General features: G+C 38.7%; 1 protein-coding gene across 1 annotated transcript in view; it reads left to right on the top strand.

Moving 5' to 3' along the window:
- Positions 1–27,679, top strand: part of LOC115454559 — a 60,135-nt gene that overhangs the window by 6,534 nt on the left and 25,922 nt on the right. The gene's annotated exons all lie outside the window — the stretch shown is intronic.

Below are 27,679 nucleotides of genomic sequence, written 5' to 3'. Positions count from 1 at the left end.
AAATGGTATATATTTTTTCAATTTCTTAAATATTACAGTTCATGTTTTATAAAGCGTTAAAAAAGTCCCATACTTTTAGAAATGTGTGAGAAAGATAGGACCTTCACAGGTATAGTTCGGACTACTCTCTAAAACCGTCTATGTTAAAGGGATTCCAAAATTCATAAAAAGAGTATATTCTGATCTCGATAGTCATTTATAAACATTCAAAAAATTTAATAAATTTCGTAAGATATTTTTAGTAGCGAACTTTGTTTTTTTAATAGTTCTAGGATACGATCTTACCCCACATGAGTGACACTGTAGATATTTTTAAAAATATTCGAAGAAATAGTACATACACGTGTAAATAAGTAACAAATAAACAAAATCGATCATTCACCTGAGCTATAAAAAATTACATAATTACTGAGTTCAGACGTTTTCGTGTATAAATTTTGCCACAAACTTGCAATATTTTACAAGTGCTAGGTCGAACGATTTTTATCCGTTCTTTAACGACAAATAATTGTATGGGTAAAGATCGGATCTCAGGGAATATAGGTGTTTCGACAAATTTCAATAAACAAGTCACAAGATTTATTTCCTTTATGATACTATATAACTAAAAAGTTTATTGAAAACAGTAAATACTCAATTAAAATTAGGCAAATTCTTGCGTGGGGTTAATCCGGATCTGCCAGGGAACGACGAAATACCGATATTCTGTTTCTTAACACCATAAACATTATTTATTTGACGGAATCAATCATGTGAACTAGTGGAACGTAGAGAACAAGATGGGGTCGCAGGTAGTGTTGTCTAAAAATAAAAATTATAATACAATTGCGAGTTATTTGATTTATACGATGTTACACCTCCTACGATCTTACCCCAACGCGCCTTACCCAATAGGAGCGGAGCAGTAATGAAACATGTTGCAAAAACGGGGACAATTTATTAGTTTTGAGAGCTTCCGTTGCGTGCGCTGCGTAAACGGTTAAAGTTATGCAACAATGATGTATGACGGGATTGTTCCTCTTAAAAAGCTCTAAAAAATATATTATAAAACAAAGTCCCCCGCTGCATCTGTCTGCCTGAACGTGTTAAACTCAAAAACTATACAACGTATTAAGATGAAATTTGGTATGGAGACAGTTTGAGACCACGGGAAGAACATAGGCTCCCGGGAAACTACTACTTTTATAACGGAAAACTAGCCTGAAAAACTTTATATAATGCGGGCGGAGCCGCAGGCAAAAGCTAGTTGTATAAGTGCGGCGGCGCGTCAGTCAGCTGTGAGCTACAGCCACTCGTCTTATTCTCAACTGGGATTATTCAATAGCCAGTGACTACACCAAAACCTGACATAGTAGTTTATATCGTCTACTCAGCCAGTATACCGACGACGACTAAAACAAGTAGAATATGAGTGGTTATGTAAGCGCTAATATTTTAATATTCTGACGATACGCGCGTCCCGCGCCCGCCGCGCCGCGCCGCCGCGTCGCCGGTGCAGTTAGCTTTTTGTAATTAGTCGGCGCCGCTGCTCTCTAACAAACACCTATTAACCATCCCGGGGCGAGCATCGCTCCCCCCGCCCGCACTCGCTGACTGAGCGACTAGGTTTGGTTCACACAGCGGGGCAGTGTCAGGGACGCGGCCGTGCGTTTCCAGACACAACTAATATGGAAACATACCGTGTCCGTGATCACAATTAGTGTGCGTCGGGGTAGCTCCCGTGTATTGATTTGTGACGAGCCATATATAGGATTTGACCCTCCCACCATACTAAACTACAGAAATTTCATTTTATAATTTTTATAATCATGCTTCACTAAGTACCTATGATCGCGGGCAATCAGATACAAATAGACTAAGGTATTGTATAATATGAAGCGTCAGGCGTGCAGTACTAAAGCGGTTACCAGTATGTCTACCCTGCCACTGTCCCTGCTCATCTGCGTGTGTGGGGATGCTCCTGTAAAGCGGTGCTTTTACCGCTCGCAGTGCTCGAGTGCCATCTGCCGCCCTTCAGAGCCAGTGAAGAGTGCTGCGGGAGGGGCGTTAATGTAAAACTAGGTGAATAGGTCTTGCGGGAAAATAATCAAGATATAATTTTTATTTGAAAACTTGAATACAGATTATAACTGATTGAGCATGTGTCGTGTCGTGTGATTTATGTGTTTACATTTCATTCATGTTGTTATGAACTTTAAAATGATAATAACAAACAAGTTTTTGATAATATTGTGAAATATTATGTTTGGTTGAAATAGTTTGTGACCTTAATGACACGAACCGTGACCACGAGGCTATTGCTATGTTTGATGACGTGACACTTATTAATCGTAAAAGGCACTGGAGTTGAGTCGTAACGGTCGTCGCAATCAGTGTGTCATGTCGGGGCGGTCCGTCGCGGTGCACCCGACTATTCAACCTCAACCCGTATTTATTACCACCTCCTGCTCATTCCGCAACATAGTCGAATTTCTTTGTACTAATTAATGGAATTTAGTTTTAGTCAATAATTTCCGCAATGCTAGATTACAAATAATCAAGGTTTCACAGAACACTATTTTTATTTATAATTAATAATTTAATGTTTTAAATTTATAATTAATAATTTAATGATCAACTTAATGACTCAACAAGTGGCTAGTCTATTAGTAAATGCTGAAACTGCGTATAAACAGTAACAATGCCTCGCATTACTTTCAATTGCAAACTATGTATGGCACTGCATTGCACTGATCACTAATAATTGCAAAATAATTGCATTGCCTGTAATTTCTTTCAAACCAAAACACGGCAGCGCTTTCACAAATTTGTTTGACAACCAAAAAAATGATTCTATTACCTCTAACATATTATTACATGTATATAGTATGCAAGGGTTTTAAATTTCAAGAGACCGATTAAGTAATAGAGCTTCTGGTTCACTGATATTGTTTATTCAATTTATTAAAATGTTAGGTGTGGTAATCTTGCGATACAGTATCACAATGTCCCACGCACGTGGCGGACACACTCGCTCCCCACGCGACAGAGTTAATGAAAGCGCCCGCCGCGTACAATGCATCGCTCCGCAGTCTGCGCGTTATATCCCGGATCTAATCTAATGAGCACCGGCTCCTTGCTGCGTCCCCGACGTGTCTACGTGTGAGTGTCCCTCCGCTGGAAATGGCTTGCAATAAATCAGCGCGCGGTGCATCGCTTGGGGTAGTTCTGTACTTGAATATCTGCGGGTGCGGCGCGGTAGCGATTAAATGCAATGACAATTGAAATTCCAACTTATTATATTTTGCACACAGTTGATTTGTAATAAAGGAACGTGCTGAAATAAAACTCAATGTGATTCAAGTGTTGTGTGTGATGTGACAAGCGACAAGAATTCGCAGAATAATAAATTGTTCAGAAAGTACATCAGTCTTGACCGTATGTTCCACAAGGGTTGTGTGGTAGTAAATAAATAAAATTTATTTTATGTTCTACTAGTTTTCCCTCGCTACTAAACTCGATTTAAATTACATATGTCCTAAATCAAACCAATGAAATCAATATAAAACTCAATTTACAAGACTTAGAAATAATGAAGCTATTTTAACTATTAATTCGGTCATTTTCGATGTTAATGAACCTAGTTTACTCGTAGCGGGACATCGCACATCCACTGCGGTGTTGTGTTGGAATGTGTTCTGGTGATGCTAGAGTCGCATTTCACACACTCACTATTCTACAGCGCGGATTGTCCCCGCGTCACCCCCGCCCCGCACCGCACCTCCACACTCGTCTCCGCGGCGCCCTCGCGACTCGACCGCGCCGAACGTTATGGCCCGACTTTATTATCAGATATTCAAAATACTCGCATCCCGCAAATACAATCGAGATTCGAGCCCACTTTGCGTCAAATGTAAACTTTATTCTCCAAGGGATTGGATTTAAATTGGCTTGTCGCGATACGGGCCGTTTCGCTATCGAACAGTAATCCGCACGATCAACAACGTTTTCATCGTGCGACTCTTTCCCTCTCACGAGGATTGTGTATGGCTATCTCTGTCATTTGAAACTGGTCGAGCGCTATAGCCGGCGCTACCGCATAATATCGTCAAAATATGGTAATGTAACAGCTCTATTAAGCGCCATCGAAAAATACAGCAAACATCGACAACAAAAGCGTAACACTAACGCTGTGGCTCGGAGACTCTTGTCAGTTTCATTCTTATGTATATAAGAAAATTAAACAAAGAGAAAAGGTAGTATTTACTTTAAATTATGTTACTTAGGCAGAAATGCAACCATGACACTCACTTTTCACCTATGCGTTTCGTCCCATTATGTGATAGGGATGATGAGTCTTGGGGTTGATATTGACCAGAACAATCCAATATCATTTTTCTCGGCCAGGGATTCAAACCCAGGACTACAAAGCAGTGTTGTACCACGCACGCAATATCCGCCATCTAGACAGACAATCAAGTCTTGGTTCAATCCAAGGTTTTGTTGATGTTTATGAAATTATTGGTGTTCGTAGTTCAGCGAAACTATATTTGAGTGGACGACGTCCCCACACCAGCACCACGCGAACCCTCGGCACCGTCTCCGCAACAATATTCAATTACTGACCATTTAGCTGAATCGATGTAGCGCAAACTTACCCAATAGACAAACTTTGCGGACTGATTGCGGGCGAGTGCGGAGCGACGGGCGGAGAGGGCGAGGGGGGACCCTTGATACTTACAACCGAATAATAACAAACAATAACAATAACCGCGCCACCAGCACCACTCAATTACCACTAACAATCGAGTGTGTGTCGCGACTCGCGAACAACCACCGCTCCCCCGCATACCGCACACACACCCCGCACACACCACACAGGGGGAAAACACACATTATAACCGTTAGAACTACTGGTGACAGAACTTTGAGACAAGTGACCCTTCCACGAAGCGAACGTAATGCTCAGTGTATTAAATGCTTAACCATGTCATAATTTGTACAACTAAATCATGATACCTTAGGTAAGTACCGATTAAACGCACTCTAATAACTGATCAATAGTACCAACATGGACCACGACACTAACGTTATGTAGGCACTTTTATTGTACAATGTGACAGCGCAATACAGCTAAGACGGCCTAAAATATTTAAAACGATGCTCAGCATTTTCAACTTTCTGCTTGTGGAAGGAATAAACAAAATGGTAAAATTTAGCCCATACGCAGCTATACAAAAGACTTACAACCTAAAAACACTTGAAAGTAAACACCTACCACAAGCAATGACACTAGCAGTTACAATATTGTGTCCTTACACTTTAGTAAGTTTCCATCAACGCGAGGGTCACTGTCAGCCGCACGTCGCGTGGTCGCGATCAAGAGAAACAATAGTATAGGACGAAATACACTCTACAATACTAATTATAGTTAACTTATTATTCATTATAAGACGTCCTTCCAATACCTTCAAGCCAGAAAACAATACATATAATGATATAACTATTGCAATCCATGCATGCCCATTGACGTATATGCATGCCCTTGTTTATCTCGTTACACCCTTACGTGAAATTGAGATTTAGCATTCAATATTATAAATGCGTGCAATTCGGCGGGTGTGAAGACCGGACAGTCTTGTGCAGTGGTACAAATATTTTAAGATCTAAAATAAGAAGACATAAAACTCGGTGTTTAATTTTATACAACTAAATGAAGATGCGAGGAATTGTTTAAATATATCAAAGTCAATAAATAGTAGTAACAAGACAACGTGAAATAACAACTGCGCATTTCACTCTGAGACATCAAACGTTATCGATATGAAGTCCCATAATGGGCAATGACGACAATGTTCCATAGAAACTGCAAATCCAATAACACAGTGTTCGTCGCGCATTAGGCTCATTTGGAACAGTTTTAATCGGACTATCCATATGATCCGTTTTAAATTGCGGCGCGTCTCCCGGGGGTCCACGGGAGGGGCGGCGCGGGGCGGGGGAGGAGTGGGAGGGGGAGGGGTGTTGTACTAACGAGCCAACTACTGTAATTCGGTTTTGTCGAGCACGCGGCGTTCAATCAGCGTGCGACATTGTTAATGCCCGCGGGACAGTGTTTATCTGCACTTGTATAGGAATAACTTTAAGGAAGGACGTTTTGAAAATTAAACTGTTCATTGTTATAATATCTGATGCTGTCACAATTTGTATTTTCTTTAATTTGTTTTTAAATTATAAGACGCATAGTTCTTGGGACTGTTATGGCAGCCACACACGCCAACGATTTGTCGTAGCGATTTATCTGTGCAGTGCGTTTGCGCAGTTTATATGAACATAATATTATCATGTATGAGCTGAACTCACGGTCGACGCAGATATCAGTGACGTGTGGAGAGAATGAGGCAGTCTGATTAATAATGTAGGCACTGCTGTGTTCCGGTTTGAAGGACATTGTAGCCAGTGTAACTACTGGATATAATGAGACTTAACATGTCATGTCTCAGAATGGCGAGTGCAATGGAATTCCAAACAATACTTTGTATTTTGTAATTCAAGTTGTTGGATAGTGTTTCTACTGTTTATGGGCGGTCGTATGACTTACTATCAGGCAAACGACAAGCTCGTCTCGTCATTCAAAGCAAAAATAAAAAGTTTCCAGGCAGTACCGACTTTAACTAATACGTAGGCTTTGCACCCGATTGCCGAAGAAGTAAGTTTTTTCTTTGTTCCCCCTGTAAGCGTGAAGTTCTGGGCTGCTGTCGTTCTCCATACCTTAAGCACGCCATTATTACACTACCATAAAATAATTCACTAAGTTGACACGCAAAGTCATTCATATAAAGAATACAGATTGGAAATGAATTAGGTACTGGGCAATAATTTGTTTTTATCCTTCGCTAGTTCGTAACGTTTTACCTGACCCGAGTTGCATTACTGAAGTGCTCACCTCTTTCATTCGATTGCCTCTATTTTGCACTAGTGTTAATTGATACAGACTATCCGATAACATAGTTGATTGAAGTGCCAGCCTGATATAACTTTGTTGATATTTATTGAAATTCGAAATAGGAGTTGTGGATATTTTGTATGTTGCCACTTCAATAGAAATAACATGGTCACGAAACCCCCCACTATAAAAACTTTAGATCAATTATAAAATGATGTGCGATGCGTGCGGTATGGGCAGATATTTGTGTTCGTTCCTAATACAAAGTAATATGTTATGCTCCTGGCGTGGTTTATTTCATTTTAGATTGGTCCATTGTGTCAAATTATTTAACAATATTAGGTTGACCAATGTATTTCTCATCCGCAGAAACTCAAAACAATTCCTCCATAACTTCCGATCGCACTCGAGGACAAACGGTTGTGTGGTCTGCAAATATTTGTTCCGGGTTTGTCGTAAAGCCGTCGCTGTTGATACAACTCAAGGGTTGTTTCTTAGTGCGGCTCATATTTTGCCAGTGATATGATAATACACTCAACATAATATATCATTTACGTTAACTGCCTCGGTGGCGCACTTGTATTGCCTGCTTGTTACATCCACTGGTCTGATTCCAACCTCGGCAATGTGGTATTTGGCTTTTTATGTTTAGTCGAATGATGTCAGATCGGAGAGTTGAACTTGTGCCCTATTTTAATTAAATTCTGTTCAGCATAAACATCTCGACACATTATTCTATTTTATGATAATAAAGATAATGTATGCACGTGCGTATATCCGCGTGTAGCGACGTAGTCACGTGTGTGTCGCTGCATCCAGCGCATTAGCAGTACGTGTGATGGGGCGCGTCGCGGCGCGCGGCTGAATGGAGCTGTAACAGTTAACCGTTATTACAGCACCACGCTAATGTATTCATGGCTGGAGGTTAAAAATGAACCCTCTCTGCCCCGTCCCCGTCCTCGCCCCCTCTCGCGCCTGCGGCGTCGTCCGCGTGCCCGAGTCGCGTTCCCGAAGGAGGCTCATCAATATTAAAAGCGTCTGCGGCGGAACAACAATTTGTTCATTACGATATTATGCGAAGCGGTTACATGACAGCGGCCGGTCGCCGCGAGCCTCCCGGACGCGATGGATCACTTCACATTGACATTCTTATAGTTAACTTATGAGCATTATGTGCATCGTGTCTTTGGTCTAGTAGCAGTGAATATGAATTTTGGTTTGAGAAGCCCTGGATTTAATTGCTATTTCTTAAGTCAATAACATGTTGTGTAGATTGTTTAGCACATTGTGCTTCGGTTTGTTTCCCCTAGACAGGGTGACTTCAAGCCGCGGGTCTATGAAGCAAAATGTGTAAAAAAGGTTTTTTATAACGACCTCACACTTGAGTGAGATATAACACGTGTAAGAAGAGTAGTATTACGCTACGAGCAGTCCGCTCATGCCATGTCACCGGAGCTTTATTCTTGGCACCGCAATCTCTGACAACCAATACAATCCACTTATCTACTGCGTTTAGTGCTATTAATAAGGTCTTTAATAGAGTCCAGAGCTAAACTGAGCATTTCAACATCCTACAAAGAGTGAGTGGACTAAGCATCGTGTTCACTTCTGTAGTATCAACAGAAAATAACCTCAGTCATATATTTTGTAGTACCCACTACGCACATCGCTCGCCCCGCGTTGTGAATTCGCTCGTTGGCGGAACTTTTACAATATGTCCAACGAGGTCACTACCTGGGATAGTTTGAGTGACGCAGTCACACACAATCACATGCGAGAGGCGAGCGCGGCGTTACGGGATATTAAACTTTGAAAAATGCAAGTAAAATATCGGTATAGCCATACTGTAGAAATGTGAACGAAAAATGCCTTTTGCATGACCTGATTACTGAAGTGTTCTGTATTGTTAAAATATTTCATAAATAGTAAGCAAACCATTAATGTACTTAAATATGCAATAGTTTTAAAGATCGCGTGGGCAGGAATGGATAAGCTCAAATAAATCAATTCAGTAAAGCCGCGCGGAGCTGAATATTACCTACCTATCTTTCGAACGATCATTTGAGCTCTGGTTTATTATTTTCGGTATGACAATAATTATAAAACAAACAAAGAATTAATTGAAAACAGTCCACTGACACCACACAGGACGACACTTAAAACAAAATTAAACGTTAATATATTGCACACGTTTCAGTGAGCACGATCCACATCTATTTACCAAAAGCCACTTGCTTTATATCCTTCGGCCGCCACAACACGAGCGGCCGCCGGCGCGCGCCCGCCGGCGAGTCCATTGAGACGCGATATTACCCGCGCCGCACAGTCTCCGCGTTTTATTGTGTTTCACCACCAGCGGGTATTAGCGGGTGATCATGCGTGTGAGGGCGTTGAACCGGTTTTAGGTGAGACACTTAGTGGGAAGAGTGCAAGCGGAGGCGGGTGAGATGTGCGTTCATTAGTTGCGCAGTTATTGAGCTCTCACTGCGACGCCACGATTGTGATTTGCATCTGTTAGGTCTCATATAAATGATCCATAACATGTTGTAAATATTGTATGAATGCCGTTTGCCGTTTTGATTTGGTAACATGGTTGAGTTGTGAATCGTAACTTTTAAGTTCGACTTCCAGATCGGGAAATAAAACTGTGTATTTTGTTTTATTGAAAAAAAAACACAGGAGTTGTCCGGGTTTAGAATTTGTGTCTGCCATCTGTCATAATTATCGTAGGATGGAAGAGAGTAGAGCGAACAGCAAGTGTACTTATTGTCTCTCCTACAGCTCTATTGGGGATGAGGGCGTGCGTTCATGTACACATGTTAAATGTGCTACGCGAAAAGTTCACAAATGAGCGGCGATGGCGTGCCCGCGCGTCGATCGCGTTCCAATCTGCATGTCGGCGAGGGCCTTAAATTAACCACTTTGTAATTAATTTGAAGGGATCGTGATTTGGTAAATATGCGCGGGGGTGGGGTTGCGGGCGGCGGCGGGGGAGGAGACGAGAGGCGGGGGGTTATTTGCCACCAATTACTTGTCTCATTATACGGCGCGGGTTAATTAAAACCTAATGAAATGCTAATCCAATATTTATTTGAATACAAATTAGAAATTTTGTCTTTACATTTGTGGAGTGGCCGTGCTCGAGCACTTTGTCAATAGAAGCGGGTCGTTAGCCCGGCCCGGGCGGCGGACCAACTGTGCCATTTTATAATTATGTAAATTGTCAAACACTGGAATTTCAGTGAGAAACGCCTAATGACGATCATATTATTACTTATATAGGCGGCTCTGAGGGCAATTGACTAACCGCCGTGCAATCGACAATCCCAAACGTTTTTTTCAACCAATCGTCAATTGAATCGATCAAAAGTTTTTTAACATGCTTACAATTAACCTATTTTGTTTGGTTCATTCTCGAAATTGGATCGAAGGATAACATTGGGAGAACCGACATTTTTTATTTCGAGAAACTTATAAAAGTATTGTCATGAAGCCACATGAAGTCGAAGCTGAATATGGGTCTCCCTATGATAAAAATGTGTTGATTCTGATATTGTAAAAAATGTCGGTAAATTAATTAGCCTTTTAATTACCGATAAAACGTTTTTTTATGGACTGTACAGCAGTAACTTCACTGCGTGGTAAGTAGAGATAAAAAAAACACATTTACGTGATTACAAGTTATAACGTTACCTATACACTATGTTTTGTTCCGCTCTGTCCCGTCCACTCTAACTCAGCGCGTGTAGCCGTCAGAGCCGATTGCGTCTCGACACCGCGCCGATACTAATCACCTTCCCGGGGATCGGAAGTAATTTCGTTGGCGGGATTAACTGCTATGAGCGGGGAGGAGGGGGTGGGGTGCTAAGTGCGCGGGGGGGGGAGGTGATGGGTGTTTCCAATAATGAGCTGCAGTGAAAAGTGATCGCGCTGCCCTTACGGCGAGTGCCATGACTTAAGCGGTGCCGTGGTAAACTATTCAGCGATAGTACATCCATATTTCCAAACTTATAATAAATTCGAAAGTAACTCTGTCTGTCTGTTACGCCTACATGGCTAAACCATTGAACCAATTTCGGCGAAATTTTGTGTGCAGATAGTTTGAAACCCTGGGAAGGACATAGGCTACTTTTATCCAGTTCAGTCAACAATAAAAGTAGCTGAACAAATTAAAATTTTAAATCGCCTTCTAACTTTTATGTCAACAATTTTTTTTCATATTAGCTTTGAAGGTCTTACTGTATTTTAGATAAAAAAAAAAGTTGACGTGTAAAAGCGTTTTGAAATTGATCAGCTACTTTTGTGGCTGACTGTATGTATTTTATAACTTAATTATATTTTAATGTATCACCTGATATTGCGTGCTGTTGTGTAAAATTACTAAATATGTTGCACATCACATCATGCACGGAACAGAAAATACAGACATCATGTGTTTTGAACACGAGCCTCTTTACGCGACTTTAAGAGTAGTACGACAAGCTTGAATTAACATGTCTTGTGATGTTCTATTAGTCGTTATATTAAAGAAATGTTAAATGGCGACGGTATTCATCTTCTCTCTTTCTCACACAATTTAGATTTTTTTGGTAAACGTTACTTACTGTCAACGCAAGTACAAGCGGCCTATCTCGGGTCGTTTCTTATAGAAACGAGTTGTAACAATAAAATGTTAAATCGCGTGCCGAGTGCCATAAATGTTACCCCTGTTTCTCAAAAGTGTGATGAACGAGCAAATTGGTTACCAAATAGTGTGATTACGATCGCCCACGACCGCCCACCACTACTTATAAATACCCACAATTCTACAGTAGTTGTGAATTTTAGGACTACGATCGAACCCGCGAATTTGTTCGAAACTCTTCCACTCACTAAACGCTAGATTTCCTTTGAATAGTTTGTCAGCCCATGTTTAATTTAAAATGTATCTAGTCCAATTACTATTAACGTACTTCCAAGAACAGCTAAAAGATTTGTATATTTCGTAAAGTGACCCGCCGTACAAAATCAAGTTCAAGTTAGTAAACTGAATAAGAATGCAAGCGGCGTGTTGAGACGCAACAATAGTGTCCTTAGTCCGGCCGCCTCTTCACCACGTAATGCACAATGTAGCGCTCACTTTGACTCGAAACATTCTGTTCCACGTGCATTGCTTGGTACATACTGAAGTTTCGACGTTTCAGCGTCTTCTAGCGCGCAATGGATGCCGTGAAAACTCAACAACGCTCAACCTCTCTTGGGAATAAAGTTTTCGCTTCCACTTATGTAATAGAGTTGTTTCTTTGTCGCTGACAGCTGCTTTATTTGTGTTTTATGCGATTAACAAAATGTTGTTTGAAAATTTTACTTAAAATAATGAATGCTCATGTTTTAAGATGAGATTATCAAGATGTACTTAATTAACAACGTAAAAAACTCAGTGTAAACATGAAATGGCATACGAATTATGCTAAATGCGTATTCAATTCTGTATAAAATTAGACACACAGATAAACCAAGTTCTAGAGAATTGGTAGGCTCTTGTATCCAAAAAAATTTATAAAAGCCTTTGCTTAGAAAAATGCGTAAGATATGTGGTACTATTTTTTAATATAATAATATATTGATAGATCTATCCCCTATAATAATAAGCCAAAAATAAACAAGAAAAATATGCGTAATTTAGTTTCGCTTCTGTCTACCCCTTTAAGAAAGACGTATTTATACATTTTCTCCGGTGATTGTATTACATTATAATTATTCTATAGATTCCATCAAAGCCTTGACTGAAACCTGAATCCATCGTCGTGTAAACATGTATTGTGTGCCCATTACGGAGGCAGTATTGACGCGTAAATAAAGGATTCGATGGGGAGCGAGGTCGTGCCGCGCCGTGAAATCGGCCCCGCGGCGACTCCTAGGTATCGCGACACGTTGAGATGAGCTACTGGCTTGGTTTAGTTACACAGTATTAAAGATAGTGGGTAATAGTTAATATACGTAGATATCGTGCTGTGGCTGGTGACATTATTGCAAGCGTTGTGAACATTGCAACCTGTTTCGTCTCAAATGAACGAAATGAAGGTCTTGAAAAAGAAGGAATAAATAAGACCTTGTATTCTTCAGAATCTACTTTAATGTTTGAACAACACAATTAATTTTTGCCTATGATTAGCGCGCACACCGATCGCGGAAAAGTGAATTCTTCGTATTATAATGCGGTCGGTAGTAAAAAAAAATTAATGCAATCATCGTATTATGTAATTACAATATGCTGGAAAGTCACAGATTGTGGCTTTAATGCGATTAGGCGCATTAACACGACCTAATGAATTATCATTATTATTTTTTATATAGTACGTGAGTTTTCAGTACCAACTTGTATCCCCGAGTAGCAAAAACTTAGGATACAAGTTTTCTTATTTTTGTATGAAGACAAGTGGAGAACTAAAACTGAAAACACTGGATTTTACCTGCTGATTCGCAGTGTAACTCGCATAATACATCCACGAGGCAGGGCAGTAGCTCGCACTAACACGTCCGCTGGTTGGCACTGTGTGGCTAACTCCTACGAACAATGACTAGCTGTTAACACGCGCCGTGACATACAGGAGAGACTAATGTACAGGCCGCAGAGTGCGACGTGACCGCGCGCTACTGAGAGCTGAGTCACTCGCCTGTTATGTCACAATAATATGAACGTATGTATATATGTGTGTAAATAGTGTAAGCATTGCTCTATCTAAGAGAAATTGTTCTCTAACGTGACGATTTTACATTGTTTCCTATGTAGGCCAATAAAAAGTTGAGTGATTTTAAGTACGTACATTACACAACACAGCTCAACGGATTACATCGGCGATACATGTCATCATACTTTAGTCAACACTCACTACTTGTGTCATCGTAGTCCTTTACGAGATTTAACTATCCAGTATAAAGTATCTGACTTTTTTATACAGTCAAGAAAGTAAAGTGACAAAAACTAATTAAGATATAAACAAAAAATCCCCTACAAATTGTAGCCGCAGACACTGAACATTGTGTATTGTCGTTCGGTTTGGTCGGAGCTCCTCGCGGACTCAATCTGCGCTGCTCAGCTTTTGTGAGCGCGCACAATGGGCGCGCCGCATTCGCGCTGTCTTGTGCCACAATGCTCGGCTGAGGTAGTGAATAGCTCTGAGTACCCGCGTAATGCAGAGAGCTTTACAACCGAGACGAGCAACGGCTGAACATAACAGTTTTTGTACAACGAAATGTTGGGTAACCATTTTATAGTAACTTCAATCGAACACATATCACGTCTAAGAGGTAAGCAGAGGTGTAACCAAGCTATCCACTCTCCACCTGCGTTCCGTATTCCGTTTCGTGATGAGATATGAGACAACGGACACAAATTCCGGATTCCGGGCTGATACTGAGCAGGAAAATCTAACAGCATTATGCCTGCCCCGGGATTTGAATGCAGGCCCTTAGAGCGGAGTCATATCACGCGTGAAATACAATTACGCACCCGAGCCAGTCATAATAACTGACGTTTATGTTGAATTGGCAACAGCATCTAGAATTTCGACATACAAAGTTTTAATTTTCGGGTGTAATAACTTGATGGGGCGAGTACCAAGGCTTTTTGTTTATTTATCTATTAACTCATTTTATTTTATTAGGCCCACCAACAGTTTTCACATTATTACACTATTTTATATTATAACTGAATATATTGTTAAACTAAACGAGAAAAATCAACTTATAGCTGTCTGTGATATGCTTATTATTCCAATTAAATAAGTTGATTTAGTTTGCTGCGGTAGGTATGTTTATTTCCGTCTCCAATTAGTTTGTAAAACAGAGGCATCCGTTAAAAGAACATCAAAGTCAGTAAGACTACGGAAAATAGCTTAATATAGGGAGGCATAGGAGTTCATAGTCAGGCGTAACGTTTATTCAATAGTGAGGTTTGTTCAACTCTACAGCGCTGTAAAATCACATATAAGGCTTGTTCACCACTCGATTAATCTACAACGAGCTGCACAAAATGAAAACAGCCGCCTTGATTGAAGTTTCAACGACAACATCTGCTGTCTCCTGACAGTAATCAATCACGAAGCGGCGACAGAGACGCGCCTCGTGTCCGCACACCACGGCTCCTTCACATACGTAGGAGAGCTGCAGCTAATACTCGCATTCGCATCGAATTATGTGATGTTTTGTGAATGGAATATGAAAAAAATCATAAAATAAATATGCAACTGATTATATTAACAATGACTTTAATATTTTTTATTTACTATTTAAAATTTAATTATCAAAAATAATTATCATGATAACAAAATTAAACGTCTAACTTTCTAAACACACATAACTAAATTAAATGTTTACTGAGATCACAACGTAATAAGATCCATGTTATATTATTTATACATTATTATGAGATTAAAAAATCTTGAGTAAGTAAATAAAAGCACAATTTTTTTTGAGCTTCATAAAAACACTTTATATAAAATAAATAAAAACACTTCTTAATGTAACATTAATTTTTAATTTGCTTCTAGTTAAATCATTTTTTTATTGAAATAATTAGGTTTGAGACTAATATTTTACTTTTACTATAATAACTATTATTACTAAGTAAATATAAAATATCATAAATAAGATATTATCTTAGTCAGTTTAATAACAATATTTTGAATAGAAAATTAAACAAAACCATCAACTTTCCTAAGATCCATAAAAACAAAATCTTGTAAAAGCACGATCAGTCTTCTGGTACCAACAAAAAAAAACCGATATTCTCATTCGCGAATGTTCGAAGTTCACATTCGCAATCGCATTCGCATTTGCGAATGTGGGAAACTGGACATGCGTTGCATGCGAGCTCTATGCAGTGCTGGAATTCAGATCTGTTTAATCTGTTTAAATGTTCAAACACACGAATTACACAACATCCTTCTTTTAATAAAAACCGGTTAAAAATAATATAACGTACGTAAAGTATAATTAAAATTGGTAAATCGTTGTTAGAAATTCATATTCGTCGATTGAAAAAACATTATAATATCTCGGTTTGAATATGTAATCATGGACAATGCCACTCTATTTGTACACTCACTCTATTCTACTCCTTATAGTTCTTATTCAGAATATTATAATAAATTCTTAAATAAAATAATACGCTTGTGAATAACAAAAGTAAATTAAATTATAGTATAATAACTACAGCTCTGATAAAACGGAATATTAATAACTTTCATCGCCGCTCCGATTCCACAAAATCACTTGAATAAATATTTCGCTGCTTTCCTTGCAGTGAAAAATATATATAGACACCCCAAAGCTTATCATAGTTAGTAAAATAAAATCGATGATAATTTAATCCTATTACCGACTAAACCCGGTAGATGTCGGATCATGTCACCGATAAAACCATTCGTCCGCGTTTCACGTAACCTAGCATTATTGGAGTGATACCATTAGCCCATCGACTGCAGACTACAGAGTAGCGCTCTGTCGGAATAATTTGCATCTGTATGGAAGCGGACGGAAGCTAAGCGAAGTTATCGCTCATTTGGCGCGAGACTAGCTGCGAGCGCGAAGGAACTTGTTACCGACGCTTATCCGCTTTAGCGCGGGCGCGCTTACTTGGATGTTGCATATGTGGATTTTTTTTATTGTTTTGAATGATGAGACGAGCTTGCCGTTCGCCTGATGGTAAGCGTTACAACCGCCCATAAACAGTAAAACACCATCCAACACCTTCAATTACAAAGTATTGTTTGGTATTCCACTGCGCTCGCCGTCCTGAGACATGAGGTGGTAAGTCTTATTATGTCCAGTAGTTTCATTGGCTAGTATGTCCTTTAAACCAGAACACAACAGTGACTACACACTACTGCTTGACGGTAGAAATAGACATTGTGGTGGTACATACCCAGACGGACTCTCACATACGAGAGACCTATCACCAATAATATATATGTAAATATATAGTTGATACCGATTTAAAATCTATTATGATAAGTGGACGTTTTATATATTATTTTGATGAGTAAAATGTAATTGTCTTGCTCTTGTGTTTTACCTAAACTGAAAGCGTGGTTTGGGGACATGAAAGTGATTTAATTCAACTCAACAGCAATTATGTCCATTCTCATAATGGGTTGTCACATATCCCCGCAGTCGAGCCGGCCTTCCATTAGGTTACATAATCACGAATGCACAACTGTTGGCTTTTGAACAAGAAACAACTAAAATTACAGTTCAACTCAATGAACAGAAATTAATCAACAAAGCGACTCTAATTTCAGTTAAAGTGAAGCGGTCAGAGCGAACAACAGCGAATGTCGAGCCCTTTTAGTTATAGTTAATATTTACATCTGTTTCTAATCTCTTGTCAAACACTCACGATTGGTTCGCTGTAGATTCGGACCTCGCCGCCTCGATAACTACCGTTGAGTTGTGCTCGCGCTTGATTATCTGTTCGTACAAATTATACACAGTCTGCAATTTCTTTACATATATTATCTCTGTGTAAATTGTGTTCAACTACTCGTAGAAGTTAAATTAGATGGTATGTCTCGTACAAGAATGTTAGTCTGGATGCTGTTGCTTTGAATATTTCTGTAGAAAATAGTCTCCAAACATTCGTTCCGATTCGAAAGAAATGAAAGTGTGTGTGAAAGTCATAAGTATTAACGCTTCGATGTCATTCCTTTGTAATCGAAAGTACTAATTCCCTACTGTGAGGAGTTACTGCTGTCCATGGAGGGTTGTAGTGTTTCCCATTAAGCGGGAGACCGGCGTGTTTCATTCAGTGATAAATAGAACAATATGATTTTACGGGGAAGATATGTTTTTATTTAGATTGAGGTATTATTTGATGTCGAGAAAGGAGCCTTTCGTCTTGAAAAAGGTCGCAGTATCACTATGGATGTTGGCTGCTTTTGCAGGTCGGTCTGGAAATCTAGTCGAGGCCAATAATCAGCATTGCACTTCATGTGGCTAATGGTGAGAAGAATCATTTTGTTTGAAGATAAGCGCCAGATTAGCTCATAAATAAAGATAAAAGAAATAACAAAACAAAGGTAAATTTTTTAAAGTGGTACAAAGCTTGTAAAGCTTCTTTGTTTATTTTCTTTGCACAGAATTAAGATCCCGAGGAAATGTTCTGAAAGTTGTGAGTAGTCGCCTGCATTAGTCCGTGTCGCTGTGTGTAGCGCGGCTCGGGGCGTCACGCTGGTTGCACGCGGCACGCGACACGCTGCACGCGAGTCGACCGTATTTATCTTTACTCACATCGTGTTGATTCTACGGAGCGAGTTTATTTCTTACAGATGATGCGCGTCACATACATGTAAGTGAGCTGTATTGACACAATTTATTCACATTTCTATTCCTGGGGATCCAGCTGTGGCTGATAATATATTATGTTCTATTTACCACAAGTAACTTATGAGGTCCAATTCGAAAGCGATACGACAGCACAATAAAAAAATTATTGATGCCGCATTCTTTTAAATATAATATATTTGAGATCGAGTTACTTTAAGCATTGGATTCCAAAAATGAGTGAAAAGTCGTGTGGTATATTAATTCGCTAACACTATTCACTTAGTATTATTTTCAATAACTTAAAGGAGTCACGTGGCCGGCAGTGGCTGGTGTTATAGTTGTAATTCTCGAGGAAGACTGCAAAGCGCTAAGTTCATAACTCCACAGTAATAGGTATAATGACATGTGCTTGCGTAACTCGTGGAGCTCAGCAGTACCGATTCAGGATGAAGATAATCGACACCGACGGGACGCAATAACCGAACGTTGCTCGTATCTCACGAGGCGAGAGCGGACTTTGCAGTGGTTCGGTTGGATGTTCAGTGGACGTTATTTATTTGCTATATTTCAGTCAACGATTCCTTGGAAGCTGTCGATTTATTTCCTAGATAGTATCTATGTTAATAAAATGTTGTATTAGATGCTGCACAGCCTAAACTGATTAGTATATTATGTAAAATGATTAGACAATGTCCTAAACAGTAATAACATTTTAGTACATTTGAATGAATAAAGAGCATCAAATTGTCTATTGGTAATAATACCGACTGAATCTTAGAATTTTAAATAACGCTGAAGAGTGTATGCATCGGTTTACGCCCGAAGGCCGATCAGCCATAACCTCCTGAGCGATATTCATTCACGATAAAATCATGGTAAAAATAGCATAAATGTGTTCCCTGCGGTAGAAATTGAACCTAGACCCGTCCCGCCTACACATCCGCAAGACTAAACAGGCGATAAGACATTGATAAATCGTTTTTAAAAATTCAGTGATGTTTTAATTTTAATTTATTAAGCGAGCTTGTATTTTATCTCGTTTTCATAATATTTTGCACGCGGCGCTATTTTTATCTGTCTGCGGGCACGTCATTTATCTCGCGCGAGACAGCGGCGCCCTCTGTTGATGGCAACACGATAATGATGCGTCACTACAGAGACATGGTGTTATAAGTAAAGAGATTATTGAGCTACGTCATAGTAAGTTACCGAAGTCCCCAACCAACCACCATGTTACCAAGTAGGTGCATATAGAAATAAACTGAAGTCCTCTTTCCTAAATTTAATTAGTGCATAGATTTTTAACGAAGCAGGGAACCGGTAGTCTTGATAAGCTTCCTATAATCTCTCTGACGGAATGCAACAAAGCTAGGGTTTCGTGTATTTTTTTGCAGAATAGTAGGATCATTTGAATAACGTATTGCTTTGCCATCGGTTCCAAGATATCGATGATTCACTGCCTCTGTAGAATGTACTTTGTGTTGTGCAAGATAACAGCAACGCGTACTGAGGCGAGCCGCTGAATGCGCTGGATTTCATTAATTCAATACGAAGCGAAGATAAGCGCCGTCGGATCGGCAGCTCGCAGATTGCGCCCCGAGATTAATGTGTTCAACCGATATTATGCGCTTTATGGTGATTTACTTTCCACACAGAACTAGATTCTATTAATGGAATTATTCGCAAAAATTCTTCCGTATTATTTGAGTTATAAAAAGATATAATATACTAGGTGTAACTCGCGGTTTCTCAATTTTTAAATCCTTTCCCACTACATGAACCCTTAATAACAGTGGCCAACGATAGTGTTATCTATACGATTGCAGTGCCACGTACTTAAAAATTCCCATAGGAGCAAATTATTCGGATATAAATAACCTATATGTAATCCAGGAAATGGTTTCTCCGTATGGAAAATTTCATGCAAATTTGTTCAGCGATTACTGCATTTACTTCTAACAAACATTCAAACTTTTTGACAAATTTATAATAGTAATATTAGTAAGAAGTAAGTTATAATGCATTAATACTGGCTTTTTCCCGCAGCGTCGCGTATATTACCTTTACTGGGATAAAAGTATGACATTGCACTTTTATGGGATAAAAATTTGTATAAAGGATCTTCCAAGACTTGGTCTGTGTGCTTTTCATGAAAATGTACTAAATTGTTTGTGCGCTAAGTTGTAACAAAAATATTCAGTTTTCCGTATTTGTAACATCAGTATCGTAGACATTCGAGTGACAAGTCGACATCATGAGTTACAATCTTTGTATATATAGTAACGTAATGACTCCAACATCAAAATACGTTACTCATTTTTCAAAGTAGGTTAATAAGTATAAGCAATAATAAAATAATTATTATTACATATAATTAACGTGAGGTCATTCCTAAATCTTAAAATCGTAACTCTAACTCCAAGTTCCGGATATAAAATTTCATTAAAAATGGATCGACGTGTGTCACCGGCGGCTGCGACAGACAACGGAGCAAGTGTTGCTGTTGCTAGCTATAACTGTTAAACGCGAATTAGACTCCCGATAAATATATAAGTCATTTGATAAATAAGTTTAGATGATTCTATAATTTACCTATATAAATTCCTAAAAATTAATAATAACTTTGACGTATGAATTTTATACTAAGTCGAAAAAAATAACGTTAATTACTTGTAGGTCTCTCATATGTGAGAGTCCACCTGGGTGGGTACCAGCGCAATGTCTATTTCTGCCGCCAAGCAGCTGTGTGTAGTCACTGTTGTGTTCCGGTTTCAAGAACATTGTAGCCAGTGTAACTACTGACCTTAATAAGATTAACATCTCACGTCTCAGTATGGAGACAGCAGTGGGATACCAAACAATACTATGTAATTCAAGTTTTTAGATTGTGTTGCTACTATTTATGAGCGGTAGTCTCGCTTACTATCAGGCGAACCACATGCTATTTTAATCATATTATAAGCAATAAAAAATTTACACTGCTGTCTACAAGTATTATGCACTAACGAGTATAAAATAGTTTCATATTGTCCGTGCATGCTGCAAAGAGTCGTCGCTCATGTGCGTGTGCGTGTTCGCAACACAGCATGTGCAGGCACGTACAGAACCTCCCGTCCTTCAGTTGTAGAGCCTCGCACTGCATCGATAACACGTTCCTGCACTCGGGACGCGAGTAACGAGCGCCAATCTTTTGATGAGACAAAGCGATGCCGACCATCCACCCCTTTCCCTTACCCTTGTCCCCCCCCCCGCACACACTTTAGCGACGTTTTTTGGCACAAATGAGACAAAGGCGCCGCGTATTTAAATACGGAATCAACGTTTACGTTCACGGTAGTTGTAAAGATGTATTCAGACGCGGATGTTTCAAAGCCAATAGTGACAAACGACATAATTATGTTTACAGCTATGCTTGTGTAAACTTCCTTTGCGGAATAACAATCCCATTATACACATTTCCTTATATTATATCTAATATTAATGTAGTTGTTCTGAACCAAATTTCATCTTAAACCAACAGTGGCGAAGGGTGAAATTTTTCAAAAGGTAACCCGGTTTAAAAAAAATTGGCTTCAGTTAAGATATTGCGGGCAATTTATTGGAAAACAAAAACGAAAACAACGAATTAGTCTTGAATCGAAATCGACAAACATTGACATGCCTACAAAATTACCTATTATGCGTAAATAATTGAAACATCCATAAAATCGAACAATAAACGTAGATAATTCTCCTTCCATTAATCACAAATACTTATAAGTACTTACGTATTATTTTGTTATAACAGCAAACAAAAGTATTCAAATTATAACCACACTACTTACCTATGATTACTTATCTGTTTTTTTTCAAAATAAACTGTAAGTAAATGTAATTTCTCCTTATAGAAATAGTTATCACGATCGCCAAACAGACCAACAGTTTAAATGCACCTACATGATAAACTTATATAATTATCAATTTAAATAATCAAGAAAGGTTATTCGTTAATTTTTGCTTGTATCGTGGTGATATTTTAAATTCAGTAAAGTATAATATTTATTTTCTTCTAACGAACATTTTGTGTCTGAAATCAAAAACTTTCAGATCTAAGTACTTCAAATATTTAACCATCTAAATACTAATATGTGAAATCACATACTAATAATATACTTACGTAAAGGTAGACATTAACTGATCACAAAGTAGTTAGTTATTTCCATTATGATACACTTTTATTTGTAGTTTCTTTAAATAAACAAAGCGCTGGTAACTAAATATCACAGAACTATCAAAAAATAAAATAATATAATAATAATAATATCAGCCCTGTATTATATACTTGTCCACTGCTGAGCACGGGCCTCCTCTATTACTGAGAGGGATTAGGCCTTAGTCCACCACGCTGACCTAGTGCGGATTGGTAGACTTCACACACCTTCGAAATTCCTATAGAGAACTTCTCAGATGTGCAGGTTTCCTCACGATGTTTTCCTTCACCTTTAAAGCGAACGATAAATTCACAAAGAATACACACATGATTTTAGAAAAGTCAAAGGTGTGTGCCCTTGGGATTTAAACCTGCGGACATTCGTCTTGGCAGTCCGTTCCACACCCAACTAGGCTATCGCCGCTTAAAAAATAAAATGAATATGACAATTTACAAACACCGCAACTTAGTAGCATAATAATAAATTATGACGTTTGAAGGACGTAAAACGCGATAACTATACAAAGTCGGTTAACGTGAATCCGAACTAGCTCGGGTTACCTTTGCCCATATCTTCCGCGCGATTTCGACAAACACTGGCATAGAAAATCATAGAAAGTGCTGCCATCTATGTTAAAAAACACACTACGACATTAAGCCGCTTGACAGCGGGCTACCTTGCGCCTGTGGCGTCACAATTTCACTTTGGTAACGGAATTTCTGGGGAAAAAAATCCAAGGTCATCTAATGTTATTTAAAATAAGTAAGTAATCGATATCGATTCAATTTATTAAACAACGGGCTAATGGCCGATAGATGTCATTATTAAGTTATCATTAATTAATAATTTAAGCTATTATAATTATAGTCCATTGTCTGATATATTCTAAATTTAAATTTACCTATTAAATAATTTGTTTAGTATCACCGAAAACCTAAAAGGGAAGCCGGTGGGAATCGGCTTGTATGGACGCTTCGCCACTGTAAACCAATCATCCGATATAAATGGAGGTATTGATATAAAACTCGATAAAATATTATAATTTGTACAGTACTACATAGAAACTAGCATGTATACATATTACATGTAGTTAAGACTGTACACACAAACTACAAATCGATGTAATTTAGGCGCCAGATTCACAGGCGGTAAACGCGTATATAATGAAAGTGTTAGCACGGGGCGGCGCCGCGGCGCGATCATCACACGCGGAGTGTTTGCTCATCAGCGCTCGCTGGGTTCGCTCGCTCGCGGCGCGCCGGAGCGGTTGATTCACATGCGGGCGACTACAATCAGCCACGCTGTTTACTCCACACTCAATACTCAATCATACCGACAAACATACAGATTGCTTTCAAACATCCCACATGCTGCGTAATTTATTTTTATAGCAAGAGACCGACACACTTGCGAATAGATGTCTTAATTCTATGGGTATTAAAGTGCATTCATGCTTCAAATATAACTAGCTGTGGCGTAGCTCTTGCATGTGAGTATTAATAATTCTGTTATTTTTGTTCCATTTCTGCTTGAACTAAATTTATTCGTGTTCGCGCTTCCTAACGTGTAGTTGAACTTCGTGCTAATTTAAATAATCTATATAGACGTGCTGCCGGTTTGGTACAGGGGGAATAAGGAGGGGGGGTTAGGTGAGATGCAGCCACTTTGCAAATTGTCTGCACGACACCGAAGTGTTCGCGCTAATGACGAACGATTACCGGGTAATGTGGGAGACGTTGGAGGGGAACGGGGGAGTAGAAGGGAGACGCACGGCGAAAATACTCTCACGTGCTTAAAATAATACCACTAAAGTGCAACGTCGAGTATGTCACGAGCGCGGCGTAGCATCGCTACGGGGTGTTACGACGTAGCATCCGATTAACGTAGCGCGTAGCGTTTGGTTACGTTCACTAAAGTTGTTGTAACGTGCTACGTCGTAGTTAGCAGTTACTTATGTAATGTTTATGAACTTAGCATCAGTATATATTGTGTTTATTTATTACTGAACACGTATATGATAGTCATGCTGTAGCCATTTAACTGTCCATCGGGTACCAATGTCTCACATAATACAACCATAGTAGTACAACATTGCAATGGCGTTCCGTAGAGTCAGTTACTATTTCGTTGCTTTAGATTTTTTTTGTATATCTGACCTTATATAAATACTCACGATTCTTCCTTGCACGTTGATGGTAATTATATCATTTGCAATTACCTGAACCTCTTTTTACCTGGCTTTCTAACATAAAGACATTTAGTATTCAAAAAACAAATACCATACACAACTTTAGATTAAAAATAATCTGATATTATTGAGTTATATTTCGAGTAAAATTGTATGGTAGAGTGGAAGGTTGTCGCTTATCAGCGGTCGGCAGCCGGTCGTAAACAACGCGCCGATAGCGCGCGGCGCTCCACGCGGTAGAGACGGACTTTTGTTCGCTGCCTCGTCTCTACATTATCTGCAACTCTCAGCTTTTTCACGGCTTTACTTGGAATGGCTTTTGTTTACGGCGTGTCACTTACTCCCGATAAAATGTTTAAATTTACTTTAGTTGATTCAGCGAGATGGAGTGACAAATAATATTAAAATTTGAGTAGAATTTGCACTTTCTCCGTTGCTGTTTTCTGTTATAAAAAGGTTGACGTCGTTATCACGATCTCCCTGGCATTCTACAACTCTGGCGGGATTCTTACTTAAGGTGGTAATACTTTAAATATTTTTTACGTTTTGGCTGAATACTATTTTTTTTTTGTCTAACTGAAATCAGCAATAACGGCGCTTATAGATTAGATTTCATTGAATTATCGGAACTAATTTTTATCATTTAACATTTATCATTGGCGCAATAGATACGATAGATGCGATGGAAGCGGCGATAGCGGAAGCGGCGATAGCCTAGTTGGGTGTGGAACGGACTGCCGAGACGAATGTCCGCAGGTTCAAATCCCAAAGGCACACACCTCTGACTTTTCTAAAATCATGTGTGTATTCTTTGTGAATTATCGTTCGCTTTAACGGTGAAGGAAAACATCGTGAGGAAACCTGCACATCTGAGAAGTTCTCTATGGGAATTTCGAAGGTGTGTGAAGTCTACCAATCCGCACTAGGCCAGCGTGGTGGACTAAGGCCTAATCCCTCTCAGTAGTAGAGGAGGCCCGTGCTCAGCAGTGGGCAAGTATATAATACAGGGCTGATATTATTATTATTATAATAGATACGAACAGCGAGATCGTATTTGTCGAATGAGTTGAATGCTGTATCACGTTTTGGCAATACATTTAAACGTAGTATCAATATGGCGCGTCATTTTATCGAGTTGTCGAAAACCACGCGCCGGAACTAGAACTATCGCTGGCTGTCCAACCGACCTGTTAGGTCGATGAACTGATATATTTGGCGATTTCATGAGTTCGAATTAGCTGAACAACTTTAATATTCTTATCAAAGTTTATATTTTCAGTATTACAAAATAGATTTAGATTTTCAGCGATAGCCTGGTTGTATTTTATTTTTAGTTATATTTCCGAGGACGTGTCTGGCTTCTAGTGCCGTGTGATCTATTTCCTAGTTATTTCGTGATTTAAGATGGAAGAAAACATGAGTATGGGCCTTTCACGATAACTGAGTAAACGTTAATCGTTCAATATAATAAAAGGCGAACAAATAATAAAGTTTATAAACTCAAGTAAAATACTTGAAAGGACAATGCCCAAAACCAGGCTATCTTTGCGTCAGTCATGCGTCTTAACCAAATAACCATGGAAAATCATAATTTTAATTATTACTTCATTTGTATTTATTTCAGTCATGAGCAAATAGGGGTTTTAGAGATATGAAAAAAAAAGTTGTTTAATTATTGCAAATCAAACACCGGATAATTTACTGCCAATATGGCGAATTGATACCATTTTATAACAAATTCCCCTTTTAAATGGAATAAAAAAGTTAATATGCACAATAAATGTGCTTGTACTTGAATATATAATATATAGATTAAATATATTATTCATTAAACAACAATATTGTTATAAAAAATATATTTTACTTAATATTTATGACCAAACTCCAAATAGCTGGTAAAAAAGATAAAATATTAATTCTTCTAAAAACAAACAAATGGCGACTTGTACTTGCATTGACAGAAATGCTAAAGTCAGCTTAAACATGTCTGGACTTTATTTTAAATTAAATGAATATATGGGTACTGATTTTTATTACACTGGCAACTGAAATTAATGACATTTTGACACTTTAGAATTGAATGAAAATATTTCATCATTAAAATATTTTACTCAAGATCTGAGTTTTATTCTTATGTATTTTAATGTTGAGTCGAGAATTTCACTGTTAAGAAACAAAGTGTATAGTGTGTGTTCCGAACTTTGAGACGGAAGGCTTTTTATTAGCAACACAATGTCGTCTAGAGCCTAGGACCCAGGACAGTTAATCGAGACGGCATATCCCGGCGGTGTATTAACTGCACCATTGCGGTGCCACAGCAACGATAAGTATATTTCTTAGACAAGCTATCCAGTTTGTAAGTTACCTAGATTATTATTAATCTACCCACAATGTGGGAAAAATCTTGCAAAAACTAAAAAAACAGTTTAACAATATTAATAATCTGAACATGTTTACTCAACTTTTACATTATATTTTAGGTTTCAAGGCTGGAATGAATTTGTGCTGCCTGCTGGAGATCAGTTAATAGAGAGGTTCACAGACAACAACGACATGACATGACCCGATCAGCAATGCAAGAAGTCATTCACTCACTTCAGCAGTATTATAAGCGTGTTGCGGCCACATCAAGTTCTTGTTTATTTTCTGGGAAGCCAAGAAAATATACCTCTATAAAAATACACATCTATATAAAAATATACATCGGATTTCGTATTTCTTGTTTTATTTTTCTTTTCCTATGGTAAGTAACTATTAGTCTAATCAGGCTATGAAGTTAGTTTCTGGATTCCTGTTCGATTTCCAGGCCAAGCAACATTTTATCTCGGTGTTTCTAACGTGACTTGCCTGGGATCGGAATCCTCCAAAGAGGGTTGGCGTCAGCCATGCGGCTGGTCATAAAAACTAAGCTGAATCTATTCTACAATATGTGTTGACGCCATATTGAAGTGAGACAATGGTAGGTGAAAATAAAGATTAAGTTAATCCATGTAATAGAATAAGTCATAAGTCAAAAAAATATGTACTTACACAAAGGGTCGGGTAGTATATGAATGGAACACTCAGTGG

This window comes from Manduca sexta, chromosome 2 (assembly GCF_014839805.1).
Source record: "Manduca sexta isolate Smith_Timp_Sample1 chromosome 2, JHU_Msex_v1.0, whole genome shotgun sequence".
Lineage (NCBI taxonomy): Eukaryota > Metazoa > Arthropoda > Insecta > Lepidoptera > Sphingidae > Manduca > Manduca sexta.
This window is presented reverse-complemented; position numbering and strand designations above follow the sequence as displayed.